The sequence below is a fragment of the Pan troglodytes genome, chromosome 14 (genome assembly GCF_028858775.2).
Source record: "Pan troglodytes isolate AG18354 chromosome 14, NHGRI_mPanTro3-v2.0_pri, whole genome shotgun sequence".
NCBI lineage: Eukaryota > Metazoa > Chordata > Mammalia > Primates > Hominidae > Pan > Pan troglodytes.
The window spans coordinates 105,769,722-105,791,702 of NC_072412.2; the positions used below are offsets into that span (position 1 = coordinate 105,769,722).

General features: G+C 38.9%; 1 protein-coding gene across 3 annotated transcripts in view; it reads left to right on the forward strand.

Moving 5' to 3' along the window:
• Positions 1-21,981, forward strand: part of PCCA (propionyl-CoA carboxylase subunit alpha) — a 446,563-nt gene that overhangs the window by 73,543 nt on the left and 351,039 nt on the right. The window lies entirely within an intron of this gene.

Genomic DNA, 21,981 nt, shown 5'->3' on the forward strand with positions numbered 1-21,981 from the left:
AAAACAGTGGTCCCTAGGCTTTTAAAAATAAGTATGGAATACCTAGCTGCAGGTAAGTTATTTAATCTTTATGACAACCTATGATGTATTCTTATTTTTATTCTTGGTTTTATGGAAGAGAGAACAATCTCTGAAAGTTTAAATAAATGCCAGTGTCACATAGCTGGTAAATGAGAGTATGGATCCGTTGTTTAGTATATGTTCCAGACTGACTCTCAGATGCATTGGAACTGGGCTGGGCTGTTAGTGGTATTTGTTTTTAATCGATAGCTTTAGCTGGCATCTGTTCTTGCTGTTGGTGGAGGCTTCTCTCTTTCTGCTTCCTTCCCCTCTTCCCCATTGGTATATCATCATAGAGATCTAAAAAGTAGAGTTGTTTCTTTTGTTTTTCTCATCTTGTAACTTGGATGCCAGTGAAGGCAAATCCTCACTTGGATTTGCTAACTTACTAAGTAAGGTAACTGAGTGAGCTTTGCTCAGTTAACTGAGTGCCAGAGCTACAGCATAGAGATATTGATGCCTTTTACCACTCGTTGATATTCTTAAGTGGAACTAATGAAGTCTCCCTGGATTTGGAGGAGAAAGTTCTGTGACTCTTTTTTCCTTTTCATAATAATTTTATAATATTTTTCTAATTGTGACTTGTACATATGTGATGTTCAAAAGAATTGATAAGAACTAATGAATGCAACTTCATAAAACCCTTATTATGACAGAATATCTTTTGAAATGTTTGAGAACGTTTCCTTTCCTATATGTTGGCTTAAGTTCAGCTTTTAGAATATTTGAAGATTTTGAATGCGATGTGGAATACTAAATGCTCTAAAGTGAATGCCTGAAAAAGGAAAACTCTCCCTTTACAGTTAGGGAGTCTTTTAAGGATGTAGATAGGTCAGATACTTTTAGGGCTTGTGGGATTTTGGGGAGTGGTTTCAATGGGAAAAGTCTGGGATTTGATGAGGCTGGGATTTTTTTCCCTTTGCTTGAGGTTAAAACAGATTGAAGTGTTACGTTCTAGTTTCCCTATTACGCTCTCTCCCTACTGCCCTATGCATCTATTAGCTCATTCTGGAGTCAGAATGACAGGTAAATTCTTTCTCTGCCACTTAGTAGCTGTGTGATCTTGGACAGGTTGTTTAATGTCGGCCTCTGAAGATTGTGTTTTATTCTTACTATTTGCATGATATGTATTTCTCCATCTGTGATTTTATGTTGAAAATACTGTGTGTTTCTTGTAGCCAGGATGTAGTTGTGTCATGCTTTTGAAATAATTCTGATGGTCTCTATTTTTAAATTGTAGTGTTTAGACTATGAAGTTTTTTCTTCTTTAGTTTGCCTTAGTGTATTTTCTTAAATAGCAGCTTTATTGAGATTTAATTCATGTGTCATCATGCTCACCCTTTAAAAGTACACAATTGAGTGATTTTTAGTATAGTCACAGAGTTATGTAACCATCACTGCTATACAATGTCAGTAAAATCCATTAACATTTAATAAATGATCAAGGTGGTTGGATTTATGTCTAGCATTTTATTATTTGTTTTCTCTCAGTCTCCCCTTTTTTTCTTCTGTTTTCCTTTTCTGACTTGGATTATTTTAGTAATTTTTGAAATTCCATTAAAATTTATCTATTGGATCTATCTATTTTTCAGTGTTTTTTCTAGGATTGCAATATCCATCCTAACATTTCATATTCTGGTTAGAGCTAATATGATACCATTTCAAGTAAAATGTAGAAATTTTGCGATCATATAGTCCATCCTCCTTCTCTTCCCATCACTATCCTCTATGTTATAGTTGTCATATGTATTTCATCTGCATGTATTATAAATTCTATGGGAAAATGTTATAATTTTGTTATAAACATGTTGAGGTGAGTTAGGACATTTCTTTAAAATGATCTGTCAAATTTAAAATATAGAGACAAATCTCTAGATTAAATATTTTATTTGAGAATCACAGAATTGGAATTTGAGACATACACATGGGGTCTTCAGTATGTCCAAGGAACAAAGAGAAGGATGTAGGTTTTATTAGATAGAAAAAAAATGTTACTGATTATTTTGAAAGAAAGTTCATTGGTACTTGAAAAGCTTTGGGAGCTGGCAGGCTCGGATAGGAGAGTGACAGTGGTAGTTTAAAAACTAGTCTTAGAGTGATAGCAGGTTGTTTCAGCAGTTACTAGGTAAAGCTGGTCTTAGGGTTACAGCAGGCTGTTTCAGCAACTGGGCCTCTGGATAGTTCAGTTCTTGGAGCCTGTGCTATGTGCCCTGAGTGCTTTTTTCCCCTGACTCCTTGACTCTTACGTAGTTGGGTATACAAGAATGACCCAATTCATGTAATCAACTTTCACAGATCCAAATATCATTCAGTTGAAATTAAGACTCATTTTATTTTGGTCCATTTAAAAAATGTTGTCTTTTAAAATTACATATGTATTTTTATTGTGGTAAAGCAGACATAACATAAAATTTACCCTTTCACCAATTTTAAGAGTGTGGCTCAGTGGCTTTAATTTTATTCACAATGTTTTGCAATCATCAGCTCCAGAACTTTATAATCACCCCAAACTGAAACTGTACATATTAAACACTAATTCCCCATTTCCCACCTACTCCTAGCCCCTGGTAACCTTCCTTTTACTTTCTGTCTCTGTGAGTTTACCTATTCTAGGTACCTCACATAAGTGGAATCATATAAGATTTGTTCTTTTATGTCTGGCTTATTTCACTCAGCATAATATTTTCAAGGTTCATCCAAGTTCCTTCCTCTTTAAGACTGAATAATAGTCTACTCTGTGGATATACCATATTTTGTTTCTTCATCACCTGTTGATGGACATTTGGGCTGTTTGTACCTTTTGGCTGTTGCGAATAATGCTGCTATGAACACTGGTATATAAGTATCTGTTTGGGTCCCTGCTTTTGCTTCTTTTTAGTATATAGCTAGGAGAGGAATTGCTGGGTCCTATGGTAATTCTATGTTTAACTTTTTGAGGATCTGCCCTACTGTTTTCCATAGTGGCTGTACCATTTCTCATTCCCATTGTTTTATTGTTTTTAATAACCACCAAATCATGCCTTTCCTTAATGCAAGCTCTGGGTAATTAGTTGACTCATTGGATATTTGTAATGTCGCTTTACATAAGTTTAAGAGGTTTAATTTGACAGTATCTTCCTAACCGATATGCTTATGCTTGTTAGTCTAGTGTTACTGCCAGAGACCTATTGCACAGACTTGTGGGAGTATTAATATTTTTTCCCCTCACATTTTCTTTAATGAAAAATTTAAGAAATACAGAAAAGTTTGAAGAATTGTACTACTACAAATGCCAGTAGATTCTATAATTAACATTTTCTTATTTGTTTTTAACATATTTGTTCATTTGTGTTTTCCTCTACTCATCTATCAGTCAACCTCATTTTCATTTTGCATGTCAACTTAAGTTGTAGATAATAGTACAATTCACTCCTGTACACTTCAGCATGCAATTTTTAAAGCAGAGTTCAGGCCGGGTGTGGTATCTTACACCTATAATCCCATCACTTTGGGAGGCTGAGATAGGAGGATCACTTGAGGCCAGAAGTTTGAGGGTGTGACGAGCTATGAATCCAGCCTGGGTGACAGAGCAAGACCCTGTCTCAAAAAAATAAATAAGTAAATAAGTACAATAAAAAAATAAACCAGAGTTCATTATTCATTTACAGCTTTTCCAAGAAAGCCTTATTGAAATATAATTGCTATTCAATAAAGTGCACATATATAAGAAATTAATTGTACACTTATATGTGTACACTCATGAAGTCATAATCACAATCAGAATAAAGAATGTATCCTTTAACTCCAAAGACTTCCTGGTGCTCCTTCGCTGGCTCTTTCGGCCACTTCCTAGCCTTCCTCTTCCCCTTTAGGCAACTACTGATCTGTTTTCTTATCATAGATTATTTTGCATTTACTAGAATTTTATATAGGTGGAATAACACAAGTTATGCTGTTTTTTGGATTTTTTTTTCACCCAGCAAAATTATTTTGAAATTGATCCATGTAATTGTATCAGTACTTCATTCCCTGTTTTGTTTTGTTTTGTTTTGGCGACAGAGTTTCCCCTCTTTTGCCCAGGCTGGAGTGCAGTGGCACAACTTCCGCCTCCTGGGTTCAAGCAATTCTCGTGCCTCAGCTTCCCAAGTAGCTGGGATTACAGATGCCTACCACCTTGCCTGGCTAATTTTTGTATTTTTAGTAGAGACGGAGTTTCACCTTGTTGGCCAGGCTGGTTTCGAACTCCTGGCCTCAAGTGAGCCGCCTGCCTCAGCCTCCCAAAGTGCTGGGATTACAGGTGTGAGCCACCGTGCCTAGCCTGCATTCCTTTTTATTGCTGCATTCATTTCTTTTTATTCCATTGTGTGGGTTTACCACCATATTTTTAGTAGCCATTCATCTGTTGGTGGACATGTGAGTTGTTTCCAGCTTTTAACTACAACTAGAGGTGCTATGAACAAGTAGTTATGTGGGCATATGCTTTCATTTTTTTTTGGTAAATGCCTAGGAGTGGAATGGCTAGATCATTTGTATGTTTTATCTTCTTAGAATCTGCAAACTCGTTGGTACAATTTTACATTTCCGCCAACAATATATGAGTGTACTAGTTGCTCCACATTCTTACCACTCTTTAAATTTAACTGTTATACTATGTAGTGATGTCTTATTGTGGTTTTGATTTGCATTTGTCTGATGATTAATAATGTTGAGCTCATTTGCTTTATATCTTTGTCGATGTGTTTGTGAAGTCTTTTGTCCATTTTTAAATTGAGTTGCTTGTCTTATTTAGACATATTAGGGTTCTTTATTCTAGGAAAAATCTTTTGTCTGGTACATATCATTGCAAATATTTTCTCCCATGATGTGGTTCTGTTTTCATTTACTCAGCAGTATCTTTTGAAGAGCAACAGCTTTTAGTCTTGTTGAAGTCCAGGTTATTGTTTTTTTTTCTTTTATAGTTTGAACCTTTTGAGTCTTAAAAATATGGGCCAGGTGCGGTGGCTCACACCTGTAATTCTAGCACTTTGGGAGACTGAGGTAGGTGGATCTCTTGAGTCCAGGAGTTCTAGACCAGCCTGGGCAACATGGTGAAACCCCATCTCTACAAAAAGTAACAAAAATTAGATGGGCTTGGTGGCATGCAGCTGTAGTCCTAGCTGCTTGGGAGGCTGAGGTGGGAGGATCACTTGAGCCTTGGAGTTTGAGGCTGCAGTGAGCTGTGGAGTGTTACTGCAGTCCAGCCTGGGTGACAAAAGAAGAATGTGTCTCAAAATAATAAATTATTAAAAAAAAATAGATATATGTAATTTCTTGCCAAACTCAAGGTCACTGAGACTTTCTTGTTTTTTGTTTTGTATTTTTAATGTTTTATAGTTTTAGATCTCTGATCAATTTTGAGTTAATTTTTATATGTGGTGTGAAGTAGGGTCTAAATTAATCTTTTTTGCATGTGGCTATTCAGTTTGCTCTACAATCTCTTGAAGAGGTTATCCCTTCCTCTTTGAATTGCCTTGGCACCCTTGCAGAAAAAGTAATGGGACATACATGTGCGATCTCGGCTCTCTGCAAGCTCTGCCTCCCGGGTTCATGCCATTCTCCTGCCTCAGCCTCCTGAGTAGCTGGGATTATAGGCACCCACCACCACAACTGGCTAGATAATGAACTCTTAAAAATACTTTGTCCACACCCCCTTTCATTTACTCCCATGTATTACTAATCCTGCTAAGGCCGTCTTGGTGTGACCTCCTCCCTCACCACTGACTCCCTCTTTTCTCTCTCAGAACTTCCTTACTTTAACAATCCAGTTGAACACATATGCCACCTTATTCAGCAGTTGAATCTCAACCTGAGAGATTCTAATGTTCATTCTTCAGTTCCACACATAACCATCGTGAGTAAGGGAGGCTCATTCCCATAGAAGGATGAGGTTTAAGATTGCTCCAGTCATTAACAGTATACAAGATGTCACATAGCGTTTTACTGGGTCTAAGATAAATTAGGCTGTAACCAAGCATATTTATATATCAAACCAGACTCTCCACACATCCCAATTATAAATTCTGGACAAAATAGAAAAAGCTACATAATACCTATGGGTACCAGAGAGCAGCCACAGTTAGACAGAAATAGGAAGGCGACTACCCTTGGAAGGAGGAAATGGCATGGGGGCAGTTTCCTTTTTTGGCCTTTTTTGAACAGCTCGTGGAATGAATTCTGGAGTGTTCCATGTACGCATGGGTCAGATTCCAAGTACTCCAGCTGAGGCTAAAAGAACCAAAGAGAATTATTAGCTGTTACTTATGCTAGTATTGGGGGAAAATATTCAGGTTCTACCTAGGTGACTCTTGAACCCCCTTTTGAAATATGACAACGTAGCAGATGCTGTTGATGCTGCTGTCCACCCTTTCTGCCCAGTTGTTAGCGTCACCTTAGGTGACCATCCCTTCCCTGTGAGTCTCAGTGGTAAATCCTGACTAGTGAAATCCTGACCAGGATTCATTCTCTTCCTTACCAATGACCAGTTTATGGGAGGCTCGTGGTCCAGTTTGATTCCTGGCAAGTGAGGGGACCTTTCAAGAAAAGATTTCTTTTCATTGTGTGAAATAAGCCTTTTTAAAATTATTTTAAGCCATTGTAAACTGAGTTTTTATTGTTGTTGGGATTTTTGTTTTGTTATTTTAATTTTGGCCAAAACTACCGGGTTGAAAGACCAGTGTTTTACAGACTGACATTCTATTGAATCTTAAAATAGAATATAGCTTCTGATTCTTGTGTTAAGCTTTCTGAAGTAATTTAGAAACAAAACCCTTTATGGATTACATGGCAAAAAAGGCATGTTTCAACCATAAAGTAAATTGTTTTAAAAATTTCCCTTAATTTGGCCAGGTGCAGTGGCTCACGCTTGTAATCCCAGCACTTTCGGAGGCCGAGGTGGGCGGATCACCTGAGGTCAGCAGTTTGAGACCAACCTGGCCAACATGGTGAAACCCCGTCTCTACTAATAATACAAAAATTAGCCAGGTTGGTGGCGGGTGCCTGTAATCCCAGCTACTCAGGAAGCTGAGGTAGGAGAATCGCTTGAACCCAGGAGGCAGAGGTTGCAGTGAGCTGAGATCGTGCCACTACACTCCAGCCTGGGCGACAGAGCGAGACTGTCTCAAAAAAAAAAAAAAAATCCCTTGATTTATGTAAGGATTAGTCTCTTTTGTATGCAAGTAGAAGGCTGAACTCATGCTTTTTATTTTTTATTTTATTATTATTTTTTGAGATGGAGTCTTGCTCTGTTGCCCAGGCTAGGGTGCAGTGGCACGATCTTGGCTCACTGCAATCTCCGTCTCCCAGGTTCAAGTGATTCTCCTGCCTCAGGCTCCTGAGTAGCTGGAACTACAGGTGAGCGCCACCATGCCTGGCTAATTTCCGTATTTTTTTTTTTTTTTGAGATGGAGTTTTGCTCTTGTTGCCCAGCTGGAGTGCAATGGTGCGATCTCAGTTCGCTACAGACTCCGCCTCCCAGGTTCAAGCAATTCTCCTGCCTCAGCCTCCTGAGTAGCTGGGATTACAGATGCCTACCACCTTGCCTGGCTAATTTTTGTATTTTTAGTAGAGACGGAGTTTCACCTTGTTGGCCAGGCTGGTCTCAAACTGCTGACCTCAGGTGATCCTCCCACCTCAGCCTCCCGAAGTGCTGGGATTATAGGCGTGAGCCACCACACCCAGCCTGAACTCATGCTTTTTGATTCTTCTGTATCACTCAGGCTTTCTGGAGGTGCTTGTTAACTCTTTGCTAGATTAGATAAGTTGCTGAATTCAAATTTAGAATTCTGGAAATAAATGTAGAAGGGACGCTTTGAGAGACATCCTTGTGCTTTCATTGTGTAATGCTATTTTTAACTTATGGTAACTTCGTGATGTCTTAAAATTTATTTTCATTGATTTATTTGTATGTGACTCCTAAGCTTAGAATTCAGTTGGAAAGATTTTTGTTTTTGTTCTAGTGAAGGAAGTACATTGCTCGAGGATTTTGTTGGGTTAAATGAAGTAATGCTGGTTATCTCTGTTACATATAGTTAATGATTCTTGTTGCCCCCAGATTTGTTCTAAACTTAAACTTTTAAATGCATGCTTTCTAAAACAGGCAAAGAAGCAGAAATAATGAAATGATCACTGCGGCTTTGTTTCTGTACTGGTCCTTATTTAAGGATATTACCATGTTCCTAAGTTACCATTTTGACTCATAATATGTGATATGCTAATGTTCCAAGCACAGAGTATTCTTTTCTGTATGTTTCCACTTCCCAACCTACCTATGGTGTAGCGCCTGTCTGCACCACTACGTGTGTGCATGTGTACATGTTCCTAGCTTTTTATTCAGTCCTTTATGTGCTAGTTGATTGTTGCGTGCAGATAAAAATAATGTGTTGCATTTCTTAACCACAATATTTGATTTATAAGGAAATATTTTGATAACAGCATTTATAGTAATATATGCTCTTACTGATTAGAATGCCACAATTGATAGAAAATATATTGGATGTAAATTAGTTACATATTTACATAATCTATACACAAGTAACAGCATATTTTATCAGCATAGCGTACAGTAGCCATAAAATAAGAGTGGGTGATACAATAGAGCATTGGTTCCCAGTATGTTCTGGGGTACCTGGGGACTCTTGAGACCCTTTCAGACACTCTGAAGTAAACAATTTTCCATAATAGTTTTTCCTGCTCTCATTCTCTGAGGATTGTGCAGTAGAGTTTTCCATGTAACAGTAGAGTTATATGATATATGTTATCACAGCAGATTGAATGCAGGAACCAGATTTGAGAATCCAGCTGTCTTAAGCCACATGTTAAAGAGATTTGTGAAAATGTAAAACATTTCTACTCTAATGAATTTGTCATAAAAATGTTACTTCTAATTGTTAACATTAAATGGGCTATTCTTTTGAAATACATTTTTAAAAATTTCTTAATTTTAACATGGTAAATATTGATATATACAACATGTATAAGCCAAAGCTCCTTGAGATTGTCAATATTTAAAACTGTAAAGCCCAGAAAATTTGATAGGCACTGTCCTGAAAGGTGACTGGGTAGCCTCTTGAGATAGGGTGATGACAGTCTTCTCTGAGAGTGTGGCCTTTAAGCTGAGATTCTAGACAGAATGAGCATGCCTCCTCTGACTACTATGCCCCACTCCACTTCCACATTCTTTTTTAGCCTTAGTATAATTACTTCCACGTCAAGTCAAGGACTTTTACTCATTCATTTCTGAATTCCTGTTGCTTACCACTTTACTTACTAGTCATTAATAATTCTTTACAGCCAGACGCAGTGGCCTACGCGTGTAATCCTAGCAGTTCAGGAGGCTGAAGCCAGAGGATCACTTGAGTCCAGGAGTTCAAGACCAGCCTGGGCACATAGGAAAACCCCATCTCTACAAATAATTTAAAAATTAGCTGGGTGTGGCCGGGCGCGGTGGCTCACGCCTGTAATCTCAGCACTTTGGGAAGCCAAGGTGGGCAGATCACGAGGTCAGGAGATGGAGACCATCCTGGCTAACACGGTGAAACCCCGTCTCTACTACAAGTACAAAAAATTAGCCGGGCGTGGTGGCAGGCACCTGTAGTCCCAGCTACTCGGGAGGCTGAGGCAGGAGAATGGCGTGAACACGGGAGGCAGAGCTTGCAGTGAGCGGAGTTCTCGCCACTGCATTCCAGCTTGGGTGACAGAGTGAGACTGTGTCTCAAAAAAAAAAAAAATATTAGCTGGGTGTGTTGGCATGCGCCTGTGGTCCCAGCTGCTTGGGAAGCTGAGGTGGGAGGATTGCTTGAGCCCAGGAGATGGAGGCTGCAGTGAGCTGAGATTGCACCACTACACTCCAGCCTGGGTGACAGAGCAAAACCCTGTCTCAAAAAAAAAAAAAAAAAAAAAAAAAAAAAATTTACCTTTCAGTGGAATTATTTATATACATTTCTACACATGAGACAAACTTTTGAAGGAAGTTTAATGTCTTCGGTATTCACATCAAACTAATTTGACATATATTTTTATTTAATTTTTTTTAAAAACAAATATTTTTTAGGATCTGTTATTTCCTATTGAATTCCTTTTACATGAAAGATCATAAATTGATTTTTAAAAATGACTTTTAATGTTAATAGGGCTTTGTCTTTTAGACATATTTGTTAATGATAAATTTGTTTCTGTAATTTTTATGCTTTGTAGCTTTAATTTGGGCCCATACGTAAAGACTATGTAGTTTTATTATCATTCCTGCCGTCATCATCCTTGATCATACCATTTAAAAGCAATAGAAGTTTTAAATGGAGTAGTAGAGAAAGACAATCAGGAATTAATGAGTTTAGATAAAATAAGAGTACAAGCAAACAAAGTTGATTGTGGCCATGTTATGAATGCGTGAGATTTCAACTTTTAACAAATTAATAACTTTTTTTGAACACTTAGTGTGTGCCAGGCACTATTCCCACCCCTCTGCATGTACTAACTCATTTGCTCTTCCTAGCAGCCCTGTAGGCAGGTACTATTATTTCTGCCTTTCAGGCGAAGAAGCAGAAGTTGCTCAGGATCACACAGCTGTTAGTGCCAGGGCAAGGATTTGAACCCCGTCATTACCATGCTCATAACTACCGGACTATGCTACCTCTGAAGAAGAGATTATACAGCTTGTTGTGGCACAACACAAAACCTTAAAATGTTTTCAACTCTTTTTTTTTACCCATCCTTATTTTTTCCCCATATGACTATTATTTATTCAGCCTTTTGGTATCTAGCTTGCAGAATATTTCAGGGTCCCAAAGGGACTATATAAAGAGCTGTCTGTAAAAGTTCTGCTTTCCTCCCAAAAGCTAGCAGTGGGAAAAACAGGCAGGAGAGAGAAGGTGCAAAGCATAGGGAGGAAGAAAGAGAATAGTGGAAGCAGCAGTGGTGATCTGTAGTGGTGTGTACAGTGTGCTGGTTCTGGTTGAGTCGGTATGGGCAGCCATGTCAGCAACCAAGTCTTCACTTGTTGGAGGACTCGCTTTTTACATGCTCTGGCTGGGATGGTTTTAGTTACTAGGATGTAGGGGACAGGAATAACGGCATTTGGTAGAGATTCAAAACAGCAACCAGGGATGACGAGCTGCAGACATTGATCGATATCAAGTAAATAATAAGAGATAGAAGATAAAACAGCTCTCAGGTGCCAGAAAGCAACTTGGTAATGGAGAAATACATATCCTAGAGAAAGGTAGACAAGTGTATTTATCCTCTCAGGAAATTACCTGGATAAGTGTACATTTCTGCAAAGCAAAATAGAGTCAAGCTCCTGAACTCCTGCTGCGTAGGCTGGTAGGTGTTAATGGGTGTCTGAATGGAGAAGGATGAGGACTTCAGGTTTCTAGTAAACTTAAATGTGATATGGTTTGGCTGTGTCCCCACCCAAATCTCATCTTGAATTGTAGCTCCTCTAATCCCCACGTGTTGTGGGAGGAACCTGGTGGGAGGTAATTGAATCATGGGGGGCAGGTTTTTCCTGTGTTGTTCTTGTGATAGTGAATCAGTTTCATGAAATCTGATGGTTTTATAAATGGCAGTTCCCCTGCACAAGCTCTCTTGCCTGCTGCCATGTAAGACATGCCTTTACTCTGCCTTCACTTGCCACCATGATTGTGGGGCCTCCCCAGCCATGTGGAGCTGTAAGTCAATTAAACCTTTTTCTTTATAAATTACCCAGTTGTGGGTATTTCTTCATAGCAGTATGAAAATGGACTAATACATAATGATTCCCTTGTTTGGAGGATTGTCAGATACTATATGAAAAGCGGTTTCACATGTGCTTTAAAAAACCTGTATATGTGCCTAATGGTGTCATTATTTCTAATTTATAGATGTAGAAATAATAATATTTAGAGAAATAAAATGCTTTTTCTAATCACATGCCAGTAGGAGATCAGCAAGCTGGGACTAGAACTCAGGTTATTTTGATCGAAATTCTTTTTACAAAGCCCTGAGGGTTCTAAAAAGCTCGAGTTTCACTGTGAACCATTGTATGGAAAACTTAAATGTAGCTGGAAACCACATAGAGAAAATAACCAGGTTTTAAATGTTTTATAGTATAATATTTGTTGTGGTACTCTTTTATGAGCTTTAAGAATCTAGTATGCTGGAGGGCTGGGGTGGCTCACGCCTGTAATCCCAGCACTTTGGGGAGGCCAAATCAGGCAGATCACTTGAGGTCAGGAGTTCAAGATCAACCTGGCCAACATGGCGAAACCCCGTCCCTACTAAAAACACAAAAATTAGCCAGGCATGGTGGTGCATGCCTGTAGTCTTAGCTACTCAGGAGGCTGAGGCAGGAGAATTGCTTGGACCTGGAAGGTGGAGGTTGCAGTGAGCCAAGATTGCACCATTGCACTCCAGCCTGGGCAACAAAGCAAGACCCCATCTCAAAAAAAAAAAAAAAAGAAAAAAAAAGAAAGAGAATTTAGCATGCATTTAGGTAACCACAGAGATAAAATCATATTCAAATGTGCTTGTATTATGAGTATTACTCTTCTTTATGAGTATTCTTTGGAAAAACTGTTGTCACACAATAACATATTAATTATATCTTTATTCATTTACCATATTTGAAATTCTCATTAAAGTTTTAAAATGTATTTTAATTATAAAAATAATTTACTTAAAAAGTTAATAAATACTAGATGTCTGTTCACACTTCATTTTTCCACTGGAAGTTGCAGATTAGATTATGATGAACAGACTATAATCTTCTAATATTCTGTGCCCTAGTAAATGAGTCCTTGCTTATGTAAGTCAGATATTTTGTTATTTTGATATCTAAGTAATTGGTTATTATGATTTATTTTTTTCTTGACAAGCTTCTGAGCTTTGTTCAGTCTTGTCAAGTCCCTGGTGAGTTTTAGATCTCTGAGTCTAGAGTTTGTTGATCGAATTAATGAATAAACCAATAGATTAGTATATTGTTGATTTTTTTTTTTTCCCCCAAACCTTAGATCCTATTTGCTCTCTTAGGAAACTGTTTGAAAGTATTGCAACTTTTAGAGAAGTTTTGCAAATCTTAGCCACATGTCTACTAATATTTTGCACACTATTTTTAGTTGATGAAATGTAAGCAATTTATATTTGTCTTAACTTTCCATCTATAAGGTAGTGAGAGTGGTGACAGGCTGCTCTGTTTTGCAGCTAGCATCTTTAATTGATGTTGAATTGTGGCTTTCCGTGCACACAGGGTTAAGTGAAAAGGTTGCAGTCATCTAGTGAGCATTTTCCTTTAATGTGCTCATTAGTGGTGGCAAGTCCAGGTTTCAGCACATGTCAGTAATTTACATTTCATTGTGGAGAGGCTGCCCTTGTTCAAGAGTTGTTTCTAAGCCTGATGAATATATATTGGGAATAAACAGAGTAGAAGAATTGAAAGCCAAATACCCTGCCAGGCCTTTCAGTTGGTTCTGAAGCTTCCAGTGGATCTCTGATTAGCAATGCATAAAGCAGGATGAAAATGCAAAGATGAGGCCTACAAAAGTTGTCGCAGGTAGCTTCTCCCCTTAAATCCTCTTTTTGTGACTGCTTTTCCATTTCATCTTCTCCAAATTCTTTTTTCATGGCAGACTTCGTTAAAGTGAAAATACTCTGTGTTAGACGTAAGATGTGAATACTACAGGATCTACCTGGTTCCTGTACCCCTTCTAACTATGAAGCCAAGTCTGATCGTTATGCAATGAGTTTTCAGAAGCAAAGGGCTTGATAGGCCTCGGTTCTTAGGGATCAGATGATTGTGATTGGAATCTTTGTGATGATTCCTTCTGGGACTCATTTTTTCCATCTTTGCCTGATTGGTAGGTACCAGCTTGTTCTGGCTTTTGAAAGCTTGCATAGATCAGTAAAGAGTAACTGTGGAGGCTGTGGTCAGTGTTGTTGGGGATAGAGACAGGACTCTGAAATTGTGGTGTTTGGGAAAATCCAGAAGTTTTCTTTTTGTAGAAAAACTTCATATATTAAAATGAAGCATTTTTGGAACTTGGGATTTGATTACAAGTTACTTCATGCGTAGATGGTGTAGCATTAGAAAACTCAGGCCTAGCTGTTTTTAGAAGAAAATGTTATAATTCTTTATACATTTTAAGTTTAATTATTTACATGTGTATAAAAATTTGGGTTTATTGCAAGAAGGTAGGTTTTGATATTGCTGTTTCTGTGTGTTTGTGTGATACATCTACCCATGTATCTGTCTACTTATTTATCTTTGTGGTGCTAGTCAAAACTTGCAGCTTAAGAGAATTTGTTCAGAATTGGTGGTTAGAATCAAAAGTGAGTGAATTTATGACTTACATTATTGAAAAACATTGACAAATGTCAGGACTCAAGTCCGATTTTTATTATTTTACTGTAAATCCAGTTAGATGTGATTTAGCACTTGGATCATTTAAATATAAAGGCATGTTAGTCACAGTTTAAGTCTTTATATTAGTTTTTTTAATTAGGTAGAGTTTTAACAGAGGAGCAACATGGAAAATGTTTATGTGTATGAGGATAAAAATGCAAGTCTTGAGAATATTAGTTTAGTAATGTTCTGATTAGTGTTTGTAGCCTTTGTAAAAAATGTAAATTTACCTTCTAGATGACTACTTGAAACTGTTGTTTTTGGATGCTTGCCAGATAAAAGCCCTGTGGGATTAAGTTCTGGTAAATCGCTTGCAAATTTGTGAGGGATATCAGTGACTTTGAGTGTTTAACTGTCCAAACTGTCATCTACATGCGTCCTATCACTGCATTGGGTGAAAAAATTAAGTTTCTCAGCCAGTTAGAATTAAAGGTGACATCTGCTTTTAATTGGTGTTTTATTTTCTTCCAAGTCAGTAAAAATTCAGTAAGACATGAATTATCAAATTTTGCAATGCTAAGCAACTTGTCAAGTGACAGTAAGCACTACCTTGAGCAGTTGTACAGATGGGAAGTGTTAAAATGTTGATTAATCTTCCAGAGTTCTGATTATGAGAAGACTAAAGCTTATATCATCATTGCCAGCTTTCTAGTGTCAGAGTAGTATTTATTTGTTAATTTTGTAGACCTTTTTCAATTACTGACAAATTGTGTCTTGCATGATGAAAATTTTACTAGTTTTAATAAGACTTGGTCTATTAGACTAAGGGTCATAGATGGCAATGTAGAATTCATGTTTCTGTTGTCTATTATTTAGTAAACATATTAGATTCTTTTTAGTAAAAAACCGAAAAAAATCTAAACGTGAGCTTTAAGTTTTATTCTGTTATACACATTCATCCTGTGTTGAGAAGGGAGTATCTGTTTGAATCTTGGCAAAGGAAGTCTTGCCTGGGCCCCCTGTTGAAAAAGAAAATGGATTATTTCTGTTTTTACCATTTATAAAACATTTTAAGATGTAAAACATAAGGACGAAAAAAATCATCACCTTCAAGTAGTCCATGTAAAAATAACTCAAGTCTTCAAACATTCTCAGAACTAAAAAAGACCAAAGAAAATATTCCCATCATACTGATTATGTTTCAATTTTTCTAGTTACTAAAAATTAGAACATGGCACTAAGTAGACTAAATAAAGTATGTCTTTAAAAATTCAACTGTGAAGGAGATCTTTTTTTTTGATAATCATTAATATGAAAGTGAAGTTTCTGTTTTCCCTGTTATAACAGTTCTATGTAGTAGTAGAGGTAGAATTCTGAATTGAAGGTGGTTAGGACTTGTAGCAACATTTCTGGGATGAGTTTTTCAGTATTCCCAGACTTCAATTTAATTCAGGGTTTCTTTTTTGCTCTCCACTTATGAATATGTGATAAATATTTTATGTAGTCGTGTACTTTTGCTATAGAAAATCAGTGGGTTATTTAATTTGATTCAGGAAATCTACCCTGTAAGGTTATTTCGATGTTGGGTAGATTTTATTTCAACTTAAAACGTAGAAAAGATGCTTAGGCAAATCATCTAATAGTTTTAGATACATTTGGTAACTTGTATCTTAAACCCCAGGGCCAAGTTTAGCAGTCTTACACATGTTTAGAAAATAGTTGAAAAATAGAAAATTTAGGTCTTTTTAGGTAAACTATACAAAACACTTTTATAGTCATTTTGATGCCTGATAACTTCAGGGTTCATTGCCCCTGTACATTTTTCAAATTATTTGCTTCTCAATCCATAAGGCTTTAATTTACCCCCTACTGACAAATCCCAAATGGGTTTTTAAGAATTTTGAGAGTGGTCTGCTGTAGTTGTGCTTCAGCACTGGCTTCAATTGCTGACACAGAATCTCTTAAGATGCACCAGATTTAGAAGGATAGGAGGTTCAGGCAGCATTTCCTCTGGCAAATACTAAGATTTTATTTGCGGAGGGTGGGGGCGGAGATACAGAATTACTGTTTTCTGTAATATTTTTCTTTCTTTGATCCTGTTTTAATGCCTGTTTATTTAAAAAAAATAATTTAGACACAAGATTTAGCCACATTTTTTTAATTAATTAAAATGTGTGGGCCAGGCGCTGTGGCTCATGCCTGTAATCCCAGCACTTTGGGAGGCTGAGGCGGGCGGATCACAAGGTCAGGAGATCGAGACCATCTTGGCTAACACTGTGAAACCCCATCTCTACTAAAAATACAAAATATTAGCTGGGCGTGGTGGCGGGCGCCTGTAGTCCCAGCTACTCGGGAGGCTGAGGCAGGAGAATGGCATGAACCCGGGAGGTGGAGCTTGCAGTGAGCCGAGATCGCGCCACTGCACTCCAGCCTGGGTGACAGAGCGAGACTCCTTCTCAAAAAAAAAAAAAAAAAAAAAAAAAAAAAAAATATATATATATATATATATATATATATATATTTGTGCTTGTTTGGATGGGCTTTTTTAATCTTGAATTTTATAGAATAATAAAGTTAAGTGTTTGTACCTTGACATACCCTAACACAATTAAGTATTGCTTCCATAAATAATTTTGATCTTATAATAAACATACCTTACATACTGAGGAATAATATTAACACAAATGTATACTCCCTTAGAGGTGCTCAAAATGACTTTCATGCCACCCTTCATGCCTGCTGGGTTTTAAGGCATAAGAGAAACAGATGATTTCTGCATTTTACTGGAAAAAAAAGACTAAAATGTACAGCTAGTATTGAATTGGGGTAATAATCTGCCACTTTTTTGCCCTTCAATGCTGTCGTGATCTTTTAGGGAAGTGAGGTCATGGTAGACCCACTTGTTAATCATTTCTGCGTTTTCAGCTCAGTTTGGTCATGAATACTTGACTTGCTACCTATAGTCTTGCTTCTGTTTGCCTCTTTGCATGCAGCTCCTTAAATTGTTTAAATTACCATGCTTTCTTTATCATGTGATCCTGTCATCTATTGACAATTGATTGGATCAAGGATTAGTGCCTGACCCAAGGCAGACATCTACAGAAGGGTCATCGGCCTGTCTGTGTGTATGTGTGTGTGTGGTGGTCATGAATGGTGGTGGTGCCAAGAAGGTTGTGACATTTGACTAATAACTGATGATGAGAGAAGCAGCCAGCACTTGGAGATCTAGAGTAAGAGCTCTCCAGGCAGAGGGAATAGCAGGTTTAAATGTTCTGAGGCTGGAATGAGATTTGAGACATAGAATATAGAGATTGGATATAGAGAAAGGAACTGGTGTGGCAGGAGAATCGTGAATGAGAAAACACGTGGTACAAGATGAGGTTGAAAGGGTAGGTGGCTCAGGGCAGATCAGTTAGGGTCATTCTAAGAAGCTGGGATTTAGGTCTGAGTGGATTGGGGAGCTGCTGGAGGAGGTTTAAGCATGTGGTGCACTTCTGTATCACTTCTGACCTAATGTGATGCACTTCTGTATCACTTGTACAACAGTGCATGTCAGACTGAAGAACTGTGTGATTAAGAACACTTTGCTACATAGGAGCAGAAAAATTTAAAGAAGAAACAGTGCCCTAGAAGAAGTTAAATTCTCTTGGGCATCCACCTGTAGACGTCCTCACTCCTTAATTTGTCCTGCTGTTCTTAGCATCATAGCTCTCTGTGAAAACAAAGCTATCTTCTAATTTATACTTTGCAAATCATTTGCTTTTCCGTAAACCCCATTCTTGCCTATTGGGGTTAATCTAATACCAAGATCCAAGATTCCTCTTCCCACAATGGTTTATTTTCCTCAGGCTGGATTATTCAGTATTGAAAAACAGCCCCATAAGACAACCCATGGGAACCATTGACCATTCAGGTCCTAAGAACAGTTAGAGTTAGGGGGTAGGTGTGGATACAGAGGTTGTATGTATGTGGTATTCCAGTTTAAGGTGGCCACTCTCTTCTGATTTCTTTCTCCTCTGATTTTGTCTCCTCCGATTTCTTTCCCCTAGTATTAATTACTAATATGCTTCTTTGACTTTCTGTCTGGCTAGTAGGTGAGGTTACGTTGCAGAAATGCTTAAATGAATGCATGTATATTGGCATCCTTGTATATGGGCTTATGTTTGCACACAAATACTCAAATTCCAGTGAAGTTTGCTTTGCCAACATCCTTTCCACCACAGGTGATTTGTGGAAGCCAGTCAGGATCATTTTATCTTCCCTGACAATTATTGATTCAGGGATTAATCAAGGCTTAAGCCATTGTGGGCCACTGAAACATGATGAAAGGCTTTCCTGGGATTCCTGGAAAAGGAACCTCCTTATTCTTAAGAGAAGGACATTGGAAGCCAGGTTCTCTTGCATTCTCCCCCACCCACCATCTTGTGAATGAGAGGGCTTAGTTGCTGCTGGCAGCCATATTGTGACCATGAGGGTAGCTAGCCTGAGGGTAAAGCTGACTTACAGAATAAGGCAGATCTGAGAGAATGGCAGAGAAATCCAGAATTGGGAGATATATTTTTGGAAGATTTTCTGTCTAAAAGTGTTGGTGGGGTATGTGTTATGGCAAGAAGAGAGCTGGGATGTTTAATGGGTTAACAGCGTTTTGTTCTTTATCATATATTTATTGAAAAATTTTCTTATCCCATTGTGCTAGGCACTGAGGAAATTATTTAAAAAATAAAGTAGGGCACAGAACTTGCCTTTCCAGGAAACTCATTTACAGGTATTGGGTTTTGATTCTTTCTTTCTTTCTTCTTTGGAAACAGGGTGTTGCTCTGCCGCCTAGCCGGCCAGGCTAGAGTGTGGTAGGGTGCTCATGGCTCACTGCACCTTCCGCCTCCTGGGCTCAAGCAATCCTCCTACCGTAGCCTCCTGAGTAACTGGGACTACAGGCGTGCACCACCATGCCTGGCTAATTTTTGTATTTTTTGTAGAGATGTGGTCTCGCCATGTTGCTCAGGCTGGTCTCGAACTCCTGGGCTCAAGTGATCCGCTTGTCTTGATTCCTTCTATAACTGCCCCTTGTATTGGATTTGGGGACTGAAAGAACACTTAGTTACTAATATTCTTTTTTTTGTTTTTCTTTTTCTTTTTTTTTGAGATGGAATCTCGCTCTGTTGCCCAGGCTGGAGTGCAGTGGCGTGATCTTGGCTTACTGCAACCTCCACCTCCCCGTTCAAGCGATTCTCCTGCCTCAGCCTCCTGAGTAGCTGGGATTACAGGCACGTGCCACCACACCTGGCTAATTTTTGTATTTTTTTTGTAGAGATGGGGTCTCGCCATGTTTCTCAGGCTGGTCTTGAACTCCAGGGCTCAAGTGATCTGCTTGTCTTGATTCCTTCTATAACTGCCCCTTGTATTGGATTTGGGGACTGAAAGAACACTTAGTTACTAATATTGTTTTTTTCTTTTTCTTTTTTTTTTTTTTTTGAGATGGAGTCTTGCTCTGTTGCCCAGGCTGGAGTGCAGTGGCTTGATCTTGGCTTACTGCAACCTCCACCTCCCCGTTCAAGCGATTCTCCTGCCTCAGCCTCCTGAGTAGCTGGGATTACAGGTGTGCGCCACCACACCTGGCTCATTTTTGTATTTTTAGTAGAGACGGGGTTTCACCATGTTGGCCAGGCTGATCTCAAACTCCTGACCTCAGGTGATCCTCCTGCCTCGGCCTCCCAAAGTGCTAGGATTACAGCACTGTGCCTGGCCAGTTACTAATATTCAGTTTTAAATTTTAGAAACCTAGTACTTAAAGCACATTAACCTTTGCTTACTGTGGAACCAGTGTCAGGGCTGTGAGTTGCCTTCAGTGATGTTGCTGGGTAGCCAGGCTTATCTGTGCGTTGTACATGGGTGCTTTGAGGAATCCAACAATGAGAAGATAGCTAGCCTTGAAGACAGCACTGGAAGCAGAGAGTAGCCAGCAGTCAGTCAGTCTTCTCTCTGAGTTTATGCTCCATTCTTTGAGCTGTTTCTGCAAGCCTCTCTGCTTTCCACCTCCGCTTGTCTGGCTCGCGGCCCTGTTGGAACATGCTGACTTCATTGCTCCTAAGCCTACATGATACAGACCAGGGATCCTGAAAAGAGGAAAGCCTCTTTTTCTCTCTGTCCCCATGCCCCATTCCTAGGAAAGGGACCCTGATAGGTCTAGTTTGGGCCAGCTGCTTTTTGCCACTCCCGTCTGTTCAGAGAGCAAGATTATGCCGTTCACAAGGTCTACAACTGAAGAGGTCTTTTGCCGAGTTTGGGAAAAGGGCAGTTCAGGAAAATCAGACTAACTCTGCCACCAAATGTCTCTTAAACCACATAATTATGGGACAGTATGATAATTGCAGCAATCAAAGGCTGTTGAGTGTTGTGTACAGGAAGGTAGTGGTTAACTCTGGTAGGTTGGGGGTTGGGTACAGCTGAAGAGAAGATTGTCAAACTTCACATAAAGGGTCTGTGTGTGTGCGTGTGGGTGCATGCATGCGTGTGTACGAAGGATTCATGAGGGGGAGTATTTTATATTGGTGTAGGTGTTGGTTTCCTCCCTAAGAATTTATTCCTATCATAAATACTCTCTGTGCCCCTGTGACACTAAGTTTCATAACTGTGGTATCATTAGAGTTACAAAGTACAGAAGACAGAATAAAATCATGGACTTTTTGAGCTGGAAAGACCTTGAAACTTATCTAATTTGTTTGACATACATCTTTTGATGTGGCAGATTCTGGTAAATATAAAGACAAAGCAGGTTCCCTACCCTGAAGAAGTTTATAGGGGGACTACAGCAGGGAGGAAATACTGGGAGGAGTTTCTCTGATTCCCAGGAGAGGATAGCTGGCCATCGGGGGAAGTCAGATGACGAAGTCATCCATTTTGATGGAGGAGATGTGCCCAGAAAGGCTTCATGACGAAGGTGGCATTTGAAGTAGGTCTTGCAGATAGGTAGTGTTTAGGCAGGGGAGATGATAGAGGAGAAGAATGGGGACACACAGGTGGAGGGGACATTCCAGGAAGGGGCTGTAGTGTGGGGATGGCAGAAAAAGGGGTGCTGCATTGAGCCATGAGCTGTGACAGACCTTTGAGTGTAAGAGTAAGCCCGAAAGGCGAAGGGCCCTGGGTACCGGGCTTGAATTTGTTTATACCATTCAAGCTTTCCAGAAAACCCCTGTGAGCTTTGAAATGCTTCAGGGGAGCATTCTGTGTGAGGCTGGCTTTTTCTGCCCTTTTCCTCAATTCAGCAAATGGCAAGAAATTTGGTATCATCTTTGCCCACCTTTGCTGTTAGGCCGTGTGTTAGTCTGTTCTTGCATTGCTATAAAGAAATGCCTGAGACTGGGTAATTTATAAGAAAAGAGGTTTAATTGGCTCACGATTCTACAGGCTGTACAAGAAGCATGGTGTCATCTGCTTCTGAGGAGGCCTCAGGAAACTTACAGTCATGGTGGAGGGCAAAGAGGAAGCAGGCACGTCTTACATGAACAGAGCAGAACTAAGAGAGAGAGGGGGAAGGTTATAACTATAGTAGTTATTGCTTCCTGATAGATAATTTGTTTGTTTCTCTTTCTCCT